This window comes from Gallus gallus, chromosome 1 (genome assembly GCF_016699485.2).
Source record: "Gallus gallus isolate bGalGal1 chromosome 1, bGalGal1.mat.broiler.GRCg7b, whole genome shotgun sequence".
In the NCBI taxonomy this organism is placed as follows: Eukaryota; Metazoa; Chordata; class Aves; order Galliformes; family Phasianidae; genus Gallus; species Gallus gallus.
The window spans coordinates 75,409,347-75,424,095 of record NC_052532.1 but is presented as its reverse complement, the minus strand read 5'-3'; the positions used below and the strand labels follow the sequence as shown (position 1 = coordinate 75,424,095).

At 40.4% G+C, this 14,749-nt stretch overlaps 1 protein-coding gene across 11 annotated transcripts in view; it reads left to right on the top strand.

Moving 5' to 3' along the window:
* Positions 1-14,749, top strand: part of TSPAN9 (tetraspanin 9) — a 133,823-nt gene that overhangs the window by 60,064 nt on the left and 59,010 nt on the right. The gene's annotated exons all lie outside the window — the stretch shown is intronic.

Below are 14,749 nucleotides of genomic sequence, written 5' to 3'. Positions count from 1 at the left end.
AGGATGAACTATAGCTAAAATTGATTGTCTGAAATTGCCTAGAAGTGTTCCAAGGATATGACGGACTTGAAAGTGATAGAAGGGAAGTAGTTGAGCCCAGAACTGTTTGGATTGTGGACTAAATGAACTTTTCCACATCACTGTGGGATTATGGTGCTTAATATTACACTTTATTATGGAAGGTCTGCTAGAAAAAGGATAGACAACTGGCTGTGTTTTGGAGATAGATCTTCTGAACTCAAATTCTAAAATAGTATTCTTGGCATGTGTATTTATATAATGAGTTGGTGTGTATTGTTTCAGAAAGTCCTGTATGGTCTCTGCAGTCCTCTGACTCCACGTAAGGATGTGGATAACATTTTTTGCTGTTGTTACTTCAGCTCCATTTTTATGACCAATGGTGTAAGAATAATGTAGAGCTACCAGATTCATGACTAGCTTTTTTCGACAAGAATCATGTGTACCTGCTATGAACAAGTTTAGACAGTGCCAGTTTAATTGATATTTTATTGATATTGATATTGCATCTTTGTCTTAGAAACTGCAGTGAAGGACTATACTTAAGAGCTGTAAAACTAAGCAGAAAATGATCCCTGGCTCAAAGTTTATTATAACTACTATGGTACCCCTCAAATTCTTCATCACTGTTCATAACTTCCCACGGCCCTCTAGGATGCAGAGTGGTTCAGTTCTACCAAGCTAGATGTGAGTTGAGTGCTGATTATGAACTATGCCATTTAGTCTAGTTTCCATGAAAATATGTAGTTTCCACATTTGATCTCATTGCACTATTTGAAAAAACTCAGAAAGGTATCAAACCTCACTGTTCTAACCTGAAAAGCTTGTTTGTCTCAAAAATAACAATTTATTTATTTGTTCAGACATAGTTAAGGATCAGGGCAAGCCATAAATTTTTTTCCTTTTTTTTTTTTTTTTTTTTTTTTTTTTCTGAGTACGATATGATGTAGGTAAGGATGATTTTTATACTTGGAAAAGGAATTTTAGGATTAATTTGCTGCTTAAATTGGCAGTCACTGGGTTTTGGGGAAGATAAGCTTCAAGCAGAACAGAATCATAGAATAGCTTGAGTTGGCAGGGACATAAGTGATCATCTAGCTCAACCATGGGCAGGTTGCCAACCACTAGACCAAGTTGCCTAGGGTCCCATTTAACCTGCCATTGAACATTTCCAGGGGTGTGCCTTGCCTCCCCCTAAGTAAGGAATTTCTTCCTAACATCTAACCTGTCTCCCATCTTTTAGTTTAAAACCATTCTCCCTGGTAATATCATTGTTGGACCACGTAAAAATTCAGTCTCCACCTTTTTTATAATTTCCCTTTAAATACTGAAAGACTACAGTGAGGTCTCCCCAAAGCCTTTTCTAGACTGAACAAACTCATGTCCCTCATCCTGCCTTCATTAAGAGAGGTGCTCCAGCCCTCTGATCATCTTTGTGGCCCTTCTCTGGACAAGCTACAACAGCTCCACATGTTTCCTGTGCTCAGGGCTCCAGAAAAGTTATCTTGATGGGGTTTCACTAGGGCAGAATAGAGGGGAACAATCACCTCACTTGCCCTGCTGGCTACCCCTTTTGATGCAGCCTAAGATGATACGGTTGGTTTTCTGGGCCACAAGTGCGCACTGCTGGCTTATGTCCTGCTTTTTGTCCACCGGAATCCCCAAGTCCTTCTTAGCAAGGCTGCTCTCAAGGACTTCTCCCAGTATGTACTCATCCCTGTGATTACTCTAACCCAAGTGCAGCATTGGCCTTCTTACTTAAGTTCATTTGGGCCCACTTCTTAAACTTTTCTAGATCCCTTTGGGTGGTATCCCTTCCTTCTGTTGTATCAACTGCACAACTCAGTGTCATCAGCAAACTTTCTGAGAGTGCACTCAATCCCGCTATCCAAATCATTGATAAAATTTTTAAAGAGTGCTGGATAAATAAGCCCATATTGAGATGCTTATGTGAACATACTGCGTGAATACTAGATCCTACTTAATTCTATAATTCTGTGTTAGGCTCTTGAAGACTTGTTGGCTGACTGAAACAGAGAAATAAGTTTGCATGGATATGTGGGTGGATATTTATATTAGTTTATTTTTCTTCATAAACTTAATGGCTTTAACTATCGTTAGTATTTTTGTCTTCATTTTAATCCTAGCATTTATCTTATGTTCTTGATGATGTCAGGACATTTTTCTCAGACCTTCAGTGATGTTAGAGTGGGCTATGTTGCATAGATTTCTTAACATGTTTCTGCCAATTGTAGAAAATGACTGTTATGGTTAAAAATAAAAAATACAATAGCAAACAAAAGCAAACAAAAATTAAATCTGGATGTTGTTGGGATTGGCCTGTCTGAGCATTGTCTGAGAACTGCAAAAGCTGTGCATGAAATTTTCTGTGTCTGAGTATTTTGGAATCCTTTTATCCTTTATCAGTGGTTATATGAGAACAGCCTTTAAAATGATTTTCTGCCTCATCTTCTGCTAGCACTTCTGCTTTGATCATTGCCTTCACGTTGGTTGTTGTTCAGCTGATAATTTCAGTCAAACTCCCCTCTAATGTTAGTGAAACATGGTGTATCAGCTTCAGAGCTCTGGCTCTCCAATAAAGCTTGTGATATCTTTTAGCTCATGCTCTGGATAATGATTCCAGTCAGCAGTTTGCCCTTGCTGCTAGGAAGGCTCATGGTATTCTTGGCTGTTCGGAGGACAGGATTGCCAGCAGGTCAAGAGAGGTGATTCTTCCCCTCATGGACATGGATGTTGTTGAAATAGTCCAGTGGAGGGCTACCATGATGATCAAGGGACTGCAGAATCTCTGCTATGAGAAGAGGCTGAGAGAGATGAAACTGTTGAACCCAAAGAAGAGGAGACTCAGTGCACAGATCTTTTCTATAAATACCTGCAGAGAGGGTGCACAATAGAGCCAGACTCTTTTCAGTGGTGCCCAGTGCCAGGACAAGAGGCAATGGGCACAAACTGGAATACAAGATGTTCTGTCTGAACATCAGGAAGCACTTGAGTGACTGAGTACTGATACAGGTTGCCCAGAGAAGTTGTGGAGTCTCCTTCTTGGAGGTCTTCAAAAGCTGCCTGGGCAACCTGATCTGTGTGTGCTTGCTTGAGCACAAGTGTAGGACCTTCCTACTTCCAGATGAGTTCCAGAGGTCCGTCCCAACCTCAATCATTTGATTCTGCCAATGCCTGGTTATAAGCATCAAGTTCTTTAGTTCTTTTTTTTTGGGGGGGGGGGAGGGGGAGATGAGGGGGAAAGGAAAAGAATGTATTAATCCTAGTAGGTGTAGGAATAAAAATGATGTTCAGGTTAATATATGGAGATTCTGCCATCCAATCAAGTCATGACGCCTTTATGATAGGAGCCCATAAATTCCCTTTTAGAATACCCTGCACTCAGTGAGTCTTTTGCACATGGCTGTGATTAATCGGTAAAGATACCAAACTGCCTTTACCTTATTTATGAATATCCCTGCTAATTTTATGATGTGTACTTGAGAGTGTGACTGCCTAGCTGCAATTCTGTCTTGCACGTTTTAAAATTCTGCTAAAGCATAGTGAGTAAGTCCTGATTTTCTTTTGTACTTATGGCTTTGATTGACCTCATTAGTCTCTCTTTCTTAGTCACTGTCCATCCCCCCAGACTCCAAGCCTTCCAGCTGACTTGACATCCCCTATTTAACTCAGCTGTGGATGCTAATAACACAGCACACAGAATGCTTATCTGGAGTCATGCACATGCTTGACTCTGGGAGAGCTTTCTGGACTATTCTGTCTTGCTGCTATCAATATATCCTACTGAGTGTTGTGTTGAATTTCCAGGACATCCATTACATCCTGCCATCTCCCATCCCAGATCTGATTGCAGATTTTGAAGCATCTAAAAATTACTGTAAGATCATGATAGATATTCTTATTGCATAAATCTTATTTCCACAAAAATGCAGAGTGAAAATAAGTTGTGTGGTTTGGGGAAGGAAGAGCGACTAGAATCTGTTGCTAACACCATGCTGTTTACACCAAACTTCAACTATATGTAAGGCAGAAGTCTTGTGCTTTTGTTTATGTTCTTGTTTTGTTTGTGTGCTTGGGAATTGCAGAAGCAGAGAGGCCACCAGGAATAAACTACAAGGGCTACTCCAAAAGTAATGCTTTGTATTGTATTATGTTGGCCTACCGTGTCAGAGGCTGATGTTGGTGGTATGGCAGTAGAGGTTGAATCTTCCCACCAGTATTCTGTTTTGTTGCTGTGTGACAGATGGCAGCAGAGGAGCAGGCTGACATGGAAGTGTGTATGAAGCAAAGACATGGAACTGAATTCCTCTGTGCATAAAAAATTGCATCCACTGACTTTTATCAGTGCTTGCTGAATGTTTATGGAGACCTAAGAGTGAATGTGAGCACAGTGCATTTTTGTAATGATGACAGCAACATGAAAGACATCCTCTTTTTAAAATTTTTTAACTTGTTTAGGTGTGTGCTGAAATGGCATGCTGGCTTGCTGAAATGAAAATTCTAAAACTCTCAGGGAGTCATAATTCTGTTAGCAGAACTGCTATTTTTATTTAAATCTCTCTATGCTATGGATTTTTATTTTGGACTGCAGTGAGTTATTTTTTCTCCAGGTTACAGCAGGCAATGCTAGATTAGGATAGAACGTGATTACTTGTTAGGAGAAAAAACAATGTATTATCCTTGAAAAGGTAAATCACGTCAGGGAATGAAAATGTTTAGCAATGAAAAGAACGTACACCACTTCGAAGGTATGTAAGTAGGATTGCTTAGTTTAATCATAAGATTAATTGTATTTAATAGTGTGAAAGTTGAGAAATAAAACATTTAAATTCCTTCAACAATTTTCTTACAGTATCTCTTTTCATTATTAACCTCCAAGGAACAAATTCATGTCTATTTTCTTAGTATTTTATGCTCCTTGTAATATAGCACAGAAAACACAAAACACAGCAATGGAGGTATTATGCTGCTGTTTGCCATTAGAAGAAGATCTGATGCACACACTGTTTATTCACTCTTACTACAGTAGAATTTGAGATTTCCTGACCTAAGGTGAATGATTGAACAAATGGTTCTTTCACCCCTCTTCTCCCATATCCGTTCTTACTCTCTCTCCCCTTTTCTCCACTGGTTGTTTTTGTGCAGTTTCACAGACTCTTTTCTTCCTTGCTGGAACTATAAGGAAAAGAAAGAAAAATGCTTATAAGAATAGAACAGTATGACAGAAAACTACAGCTACAGGAGAGATTTGGAGCAGATGTTATGTCTGAACCAACTTACAAGCCTGTCTGCAAAAACTAGCATTAGTTTATGTTAGTAATGCCCAGTTAAGAAAATAAGCATACCTACAATTGTATCAACTTCTCAAATCAAAGTTGTAAAATAGCTTTCCACTGTCATGACATAGTGTCAGCATCAAAATAAATTTTAGCATCTCTGTGGTCTAGGATCATGGTTTCTTCTCCTACATAAATAACTTTAGTTTGGAATCCTTTGGAAATCTATTTTTGAGGAGATTAAAACAGCCCTTCATCTGTGTGTCTGGTACATCTCTCAAATAGATTTCTTTTCATGAAGCTTTTAAATAATTATTAATCCCTATTTTTGTGGATAAGTTACATTGCTGTATTTGGGGAGGTCTTGCATTCTAAGAACTACACCCATGTATGGGATTCATGCTCTAAATAGGGTAGAAAAGATACAGAGCTATGGTTTCCATGATGATGGAAAAGGCCGGAGTTTGTTGTGTCATTTATTCTGTTAAAGGTGGATTTCAACAAGATAGTAGTCACCATATTAGAAAAGATAGTTACCAGATAAATTCACTCAAACAAGAAAGGCTTTATGCTCTTCAGATACTTGATCGGATAAGGCTGTTGTGAATTTGAAAAATCTAGCTACTGGTGAGATATTTCTTCTTATCAGAGTGTTAGCAATTACAGTTTGTCAATTTTTCAGTGCTTGTGATTGTACTTACATTCTAAGTAAGTGACTGTTACTCTGTACTTAAAGACCTTTCACTATGGAGTTCAGTCTAAGTCTTTTACATACTGGGGAGGAGTTAAGCTGTGATAATCACACAGAAACTGACTCAGTAGTTGAATATCGGAGCAAAATGTTAGAATAATAGAAAAGACTGTATTAGAAAAACAAACTGGAGACTATATTGTCCAACCTTCTGTTGAAACCAGAGCCTTAGTTTAGGTTTTCCAGGGACAGGTCAAGTGGAATGTTGAATGTTTCCAGTGAGGGAAGTTCCATCATCTCTCCACGTTATTTTTTCCAATGTTTAATTGGTTTCCCACTGAATGTCATTTTTTCCTTACATCCAAATCAAATTTTCCCTAGAAGCCAGTTATTTCTTTTGCTTATCTTGTTGCCTTGCATCCTTGTGAGCAAAGTATCATCATCTTCTATAACTTCTTTTAGCTTTTGGAAGATGCTGATTAGCCTTCTGGAAAGTATTTAGGTATTAGAGAGAACATCTGATCATGAACTTAGCATCTGCCTGCAGCCCCAGTATTAACATTTTATGGGCTTAAAGTTTTATTTCAAAATAGCATGTAGCACCTATTAAGCTTATCTTTATTTGGCATTCTACCCCTAAGCATATCTTTCTTCTTCTAGAAGTCAGTGGTTTCAGATTTCTCAGCATTTGGAAATGTGTGTCAATAATCTATAATCTGGTTTTTAGTTTTGAAAGATTCCTGGTTATGTTCAATATGTGGTTTACAGAATGTTTGTAATTGCTGCTAGTAACTAGCCTGTTAAATCTGAGAGGGAATCTGATTGTCAGAATTTTGCAGCAATTATGTAGCAACATACTAGCCTTCAGTGTTTTGTTTGTTCATTTGTTTGTTTCCCCACTGAGAATGCAAGACACTGTAGAAATCTGCTTTGGATTCTTTGAATTGTAAGTATTTGTTTTTTATATTAAAACAAAAAAATCTGGATCTTAAATATGAGGGTAGTTGTAAATGTATGAAGACAATTCTGTGACGGACATTTTGATGCCTGTGAACTACTCATTAAGGAGCAATTCATAATGAAGAATTCATTAAACCCTCCTTCCTCCATTCCTCTCCACCTACAGCTTTGATGCAGTCTTTCAGACTTGGAGATCACTGATATTTGAGAAAGCCTATATAAATATATGTATATATGAATATGTGTATATACAAATATGTGATAGGTAGGGACAAAACTGAGACATCTGTATAAACCATAGAATCATAGAGCCACAAAGGTCAGAAAAGACCTCCAAAATCACCCAGTTCAACCGGTCGCTTATCAGCAGTATTTCTCACTAAACCATCTCCCTTAGTACAACATCTGAATGTTTCTGGAACACTCCAGGTACAGTGACTCAACTGCCTCTCTGGGCAAGCACGTTCCAGGGCCTGATCACTCTTTTGGAGAATAATTTTTTCTTGATATCCAATCTGAACCTCCCAGGCACAACTTGAGGCCATTCCTTCCTGTCCTATTGCTAGATATGTGGGAGAAGAGGCAGACCTCTGTCTCACCACAACCTCCTTTCAGGTAGTTGTAGGGAGTGATAACGTCTCCCCCTGAGCCTCATCTTCTCCAGACTAAACAAGCCTAGTTCCCTCAGCTGCTTCTCATAAGACCTGTGCTCCCCTCACTAGCTTTGTTGCCCTTCACATACTTCAGGACCTCTTTTTTTGTCTGTTTTTTGTAGAGAGAGGCCAAAACTGAACACAGTACTCAAGGTTTGGCCTCTTTAGAGCTGAGTACAGGGGGACAGTCTGCTTCTGCTGGCAGTGCTATTTCTAGTACCAGACAGGATGCCATTAGCTATCTGGGCACACCGCTGGGTCACGTTCAGCCAAGCGTTGGCCAGCACATTTCCATGTGTCCATTTCTTCCACTCAGTCTTCCAGGCACGCTGCCTCAAATCTGTAGCATTGCCTGGGGTTGCTGTGACCAAAGTGCAGGACCTGCCACTTGGTCTTGTTGAACGTCATCCCATTGGCCTCAGACCAGTGATTCAGTCTATCCAGATCCTTCCAAGGGCCCTTCTACCCCCAGGCACCTCTACACTTCCTCCAAACTTGGTGTCATCTGCAAACTTACTGAGAGTGCACTCAGTGCCCTTGTCCAGGTCATCAGTAAAGATACTGAACAAGACAGGCCCCAGTACCAACCCTGAGCAGGGGGGCAGTCTGCTCCTGTGCCTCCAAGACTTCTTTTTGAGGAGCATCCAGCCTTCCTGGATTCCTTTGCCCTTCAGGACAGACTCCCAAGTTACCCTCCCTACCAGCACCCTGAATAGTTCGTCTGCATTCTGGAAGTCCTAGGGAGCAGTTTTGCTGGTCACCCTCCTGACTTCAGCAAGAATAGAGAATGTTTGCTCTGCCCAAGAAAGCTCCTGACTTCCATATCTTCCACAAGTCCTTCTCTGTTTGTAAACTGCAGGTGGTGGGGCACTTCCAATGGTAGGCTTTGTCAGGAAGTTCTCTTCCTCACACTCTATAAACCTCCTAGACTGCTACTTCTGTGCTATATTGTATTTCCAGTTATGTCAGGGTAGTTGAATTCCTCTATGAGAACAAGGGCTGGCAATTGCCCATCTTCTGCCAGCTGCTCATAGAATGCCTTGTCCACCTCGTCACCCTGGTTAGGCATTCTATAACAGACCCCCACCAGGATGTCAGCCTTGCTGGCCCTCCCCCTGATCCTTACCTATGGGTATCATTCCCAGCCCCAAGCTCAGCACCATCGAAACACTCTCTTACATAGAGAGTCATGCCACTTCCCTTTTTCCTTGCTTATCCCTTCTGAAGAGTTTATAGCCATCCACTGCAGCAGTCCAGTTGTGGGAGTGATCCCACCATGCTTCAGTGATGGCAGTTAAGTCATAGTTTACTTCCTGCATGATGGCCTCCTGTTTGTGCATTGGTGTAGATGCACTTCAGTTGAGCCATTTGCCTCACTCTCAACCCTGGTGTCATTCCCCAAGGCTCATCTCCTGTGAGTCTTGTTTTAACCCCTACTTTCTCCATACGTAGTTGTAAGTCCTCTCAATGAGCCCTGCCAGCTCATGGGCTGGGAACTGTTTCTTCCTTTGAGACAGGTGAGACCCATTTGCAGCCATCAGACCAGGCACCAAGTAAAGCACCCCGTGGTCGAAAGAAAAAAACAGAATTCCTGTGATTGTACCAGCCTCTTAACCATGTATTTATGAGATGGGTTTTCCTGGTTCTCTCAGTATCTCTTGCTGCACCTGAAAGGACAGAGAAAAAAACATCTGTAATCCTGCTCAGTCAGCTAACTGCCCCAGTCCCCTGAAGTCTCTTTTGATAGTCCTCAGGCTTCTCTCAGAGACTTCATTGCTGCCAACCTGAACTATCAGTAAGGGATAATGATCAGAGGGGTGAATTAGAGTAGGGAGACTGACCCAGACCCGGGGAGGCAGCACACTTCTCTAAGGGCAGGAATGGCCAAAGTATGGGGCCCTCCATTCCTCTCAGAAAGTAGTCACCTACAAAAATTACCCTTTTTTCCTTCTTGGTAGAGGTAGTCTTGAGGCATGGAGTCGACTGTCTTGCTGTGGACAAACTCCTGGGTGGACCTTCCACTGCATCCTCACTCATCTCTCCCTCAAGTTCCAAAGCCTCAAACCTATTACACAGGAGCACCCAGGGAATTGAGGATAGGGTTTGCCTGTGATGCCAAGCTGAGACCTGCTTTCTTTCCTCCCTATCTCCTAAATCCTCTCCCTCTGCCTGATGGTGGTAGGGCAGGGGGTCCACCACTGTTTGGGGGTATCGCCCGGTGCCTTTTCTGTAGGGATGGCATGGAGTTATTCCATCAGCTATTCCACCTGCTCACTCTCCCCAATGCTCTTTAACCTCTCTAGCTCTTCCTTGAGCTCCGCCACCATTCTGAGCAGATCATCTGCCTTTTCAGACCTCATGTAGGTGGAATCCCTGTTGTCCTTCACTGGTAGCAACAGGCTCAGGCACTCCCTGCAGCTAGAGACCTGAAGAACCACCTTCTTGGGCAGACACTCTGTCTGAGTTGTTGCATTCTTTTTGGCTAGAGCTTTCTGCCTACTGGAAAATATGGCCAGATTTGTTGTGCCTGGGAGGCAGATGATAGGTGAGCCAGTCTCCCATGTGGGGAAGGATACTCAGCCACTCTGCTCAAATGCCTAGCTTGAACTGCCCATTCCATGCTCTTCTGACACACCACGCCATGTTTGCCCATTCTGTTCTCTGCACTTCTGGGTTGCTGTGTTCCTTGGGGACTAGCTTTATACACACAGAGGAGTTTGGCTGCTGTCACTCCAGCTCCGCCCACACTGTGTCAGTGCTGCAGCACCTCAGGAGCTCCCTTGTGTTTCCAGCAGATCTTTTTTTGCGATGTTTTGCTGCAATTTTACCTTTCTGTGAAGAATTCCTCGGTGCAAGCTGATCTGCACAAGGTCTTAGCTGAAAATGAAGCTAAAAACTCTATTACAAAATAGTGATAGGCACTCTTAAGGAGGCACTGAACTAGAGTAAGTGTTGTTTGATTGCTTGTTTGAAATAATCAAGACAATTTCTTAGTCTTTTCTTGTATCATTATATATAAACCTGGCATTGAATTATAGGGCAGATGAATATATCATTCTGTTTGGAAAAGTATTCTGCACAGAAAAAGAAATTATACCTTACAATTAATCAGATATGTTTTCTTTGTGTATCCACAACTCCTGGTTGTACTGACTTAACTTCTACCACTTTTTGTTTTCTTGTAACCTACAGATCTTCAGTAGTACCTCTGCTATGGAGTGAAATTTATTTATTTTTTTATTTATGGTCTTAGGCCCAATTACTTAATATGGTTACAATTTCTGAACCTTTGTTTTCAGTGTACAAGGCAGCAAGAATTCAAGTTGATTGATTCAAGTTTTGGGAAGTAATCCTGCCCCTGTACTCAGCATTGATGAGGCCCCACCTCAAGTTCTGTGTTCAGTTTTGAGCACCTAACTACAGACAGGACATGGAGGTGCTGCAGCAGGTCCAAAGAAGGGCAACAAGGCTTGTGAAGGTCTTGGAGAATATGCCCTATGAGGAGAAGCTGAGGGAACTGGGGCTGTTTAGTGTGGGGAAAAGGAGACTGAGGGGAGACCTTATTGCTTTCTTCAAATACCTGAAAGGTGATTGTAGAGACAGTGGGGTTGGTCTCTTCTCACTGGTGACAGGTGACAGGATGAGGGGAAATGGCCTTAGATATTGGGAAAAACTTCCTTACAGAAAGGGTTGTTAAGAACTGGAATGGGCTCCCCAGGGAGGTGGTTAAGTCACCATCCCTGAATGTTTTTAAAAACTGTTTGGATGTGGTGCTCAGGGATGTGATTTAGTGAAGGGTTGTTAGAGTTAGGGTAGTATGATTAGGTCATGGTTCTACTCAATGATCTCTAAGGTCTTTTCCAACCTGAGTGGTTCTATGATTCTATCATGTAATAGATTAAAATTATGCAGAACTTGTGTAACTCAATGTACTAATCCTTGGAATACAAGAAATATGGGATTTCAGAATGCTTTTTGTACAATGAAGTTTTGGTTGAAATTGTATTTAAAACTAAGTATTTGTGTATAATATTTCTTCCACACAGAGACAGATACACAGATTTTCCTGATTGTATTTGCCAAATTCTCTTGGTAAGTTTGCAGTAGGAGGGAGGAGACTCTTTGCTGATTAATATTTAATATGACAATTTCCATGCTGTTGGAATATAAATAGTAACTACTATAAAAGTGCCCTGTAATAAACGAGTGACATGGAAGAAGGTAGAAGATCAAGATGTTACCAATTTAGAACAGTTGAGTTTCAGAAATGAGGTAAGGTGATGAGTTAGTTAGGTTTTAACCCTAAGAAGCAGGCAAAACATTGCTATGTAGATTACATCATTGCAGGTTTACTATTAACTTATTCTGCTGAAAGGAAAGTTTGGAAGGCCTTTTTCATAGTTAGGTTAGGCTTGAAACTGGGCTAGGCTTGAACACAGAGGAGACAAGAGAGAAAGTTTGTATACATATTGTCATTATCAGCTTTAAATTTAACTCTTTGAACTCCTGAAAGGAACACTTGTAACTTAGCACTGTCTACTGTTATCTGGTAGAATTATTTAGGAAGCCTTTTGTTTATGTTCATGTTCATGTTGTTTTAAGGCCCATGGTGATTCATACCAGTTACTATGCAGTTATGGCTGTGTATTTAATAGATTCCTCTGAACAAATGTGCGGAGGGTGATTTGAAGCATCTGCTTGTGATGACTTGATGAAGTTCAAAAGGCAAACAGATACTTCATAACATAAATATCACATACTTGTTACTCTCTCATGTAGATCAGAGCCAGTTGAAGGACACAGTTTTTTTTTTTTTTTTTTTTTTCTGAATATCTAACTCCTTTCTTTCTAGGTTGTCAGTGTAAATCTTATGGCAAACTAACGAGTAAACAGAAAAAAATATATTAGACTGTAGACTACCTGTGCAGTTTCATATTATTTTTTGCTGAGAGCTTATTTTGGTAAATTCTGAAAGTAACTAGCTACAGCATAGGATTGAAATGGCAGAACTTCACAATCAGTAAGTACATTTTCAAAGAGAAGAGCGTTTTCATTCTTCTAAAATGATACTTAGGCATTTGCTTTGTGCTTTGAATGCTACTTGTCCTGCAAGTTCCAGTGTCCCAGGCAGATTCCTGGTCACGGCATACCAAACTTTCACGTCTTTGGATTTTTTTCTCCTTGTGTTATGTGCAGAAACTTTTCTGCTGTAGTGTTTCATGTGGAGTACTTAGTCTTTATCATATAGTTGCAATTATGATGGAGAAACTTGATGCAGGTAATTCTGAAATGACTTTTAAAAAACAGAGTGAATAAACAAGCTTAATAAAGGCTTGGGCCTGCCTGCTAGAATGTTATTCAAATGAGGAGAGAAGAATTTTACATTCACAAATACTAAGTATTTCATGGCATGAAGCACTTTATGGTTATTTTCACAGGAAAATAAGGATATTTTCACAGGAAAAGCCTACCAATATAGGTACATAACTGCTTTAGGAAGTTGATTCCAATGCTGCAAAGTAAAATTAACAGAAATTTAAGGAGCTGTAGGGCATAGATATCTAAGAGTAAAGAAATTTCACAGGATCAGTTCTATTTGGCATATTTTTTTCTTTTCCTGGTAGTTGTATTTCTTTTGTAGTGGCCTCCTATTATCCTTTCTGTGTAAAAAGAATACGATAATGTTTTCTCACTTTGCAGCATCCTTGTGGTATGTTTGCAGTCTTGACAAAATGTCAAATTTGGAAACACCAAGTGTGACCAGAATTATTGCTCCTTTCCCTGCCCCCCCTCAAGCATAAGCACCAACACACATGCACGCTCCTGCCTCTGTTTCACAGTCCTGTCAGGCATGTTTTGCTACTATCTGGAAAAGAAATGTGACATTTGGGCCAGTTTTTCTAATTCATAATCTACTTACAGCATAAGATTATATATTAGTATACACAAGAATAATCTCTGATTTACTAGTTAAACAGACTGTAAATAGATGGAGGTTCAGATATCCTTACATTTCAAGAGTTTTAAGAATTCACTGATCATCCTGTAAGAGACAGCAGCTCAGCTTTTCTTATGGTTAATTATTTCAGAGGTGACAGTGTCACCGTGTGCATGTATAAGTGAGATATGTGTCTATTCACTGTATGCTTGCTGCTTAGTCTGTTCCAGTACCTTGTTCCATGACATTTATGCCCGAAGAAAATTCTATGTTTGTGTAGTCACTGTTCAATTTGTGTGTTGAGGGAGGCTAGTTCTTGGCTGTCTAATATATATTTTAACATAATTTGATGGCATTGGAAGAGTACCATTACCTCACAGTTCTAGCTCATAAACGGCTAAACAGTACTTGACATTTAAAGAGATTTTCTGTTGTGCACTTGTATAGTCAAGAGTAATTCTAATCCTATTAAAGATACTGTGTCATGGAGGTGTGTCCTGTGGGAGAAGGCTTCTTCTAACTGGTCAGATGGAAAGCAGAGGGGAGGAGCGAGAAAGAGGGTGGATTTATTATTTGCTATTAGGTCAGGGATTTCTGTGGGAAATGCCCAGTGGTTGCAGTTGCTGATGATTTCACATCAACAGCAGTGAAACACAGAGTGCACTCTGATAGCTGATTACTGAATGAGATACTGTAAATGGGTGGGAAAAAAGACAGCGTGTGAAACAGACAGAGTCAGAGAGGGAAGGTTAGAGCAAGGGTAGTGGTCGGGCTACATGGAGTTCTCCCAGGTGTACTGCGGAAGCTTTTTGGAAATGGATGCAAGGACCATCTGCTGCCTATAGATCAGGAGGCTGTAGAATAAGGGCAGAGAGAATGAGCTTGTGGCTCTTGAATAAAAATTGAAGTTCTGCGTAACTGATTCATCAAGATAAATCATGAGTCTGTGCATGCATAGGATATTAATGAATAAATCCATGCTACGGATAAAGTACAGCCTGTGTTGCCATAAAAAATAGATAAACAGCAACAATGCAGTGAGTAAATTCTGCAGTAATTATCTGATTTATGTATGAAGAAAAAGAGAATCGAAATACAGACAGCCTGTATTGCACTGCATTTCATACTGAGAGATGCTGTACATTGAATCTGACAACTATGGAAAGAGAAATCATGGAGAAGTCAAGTAGCG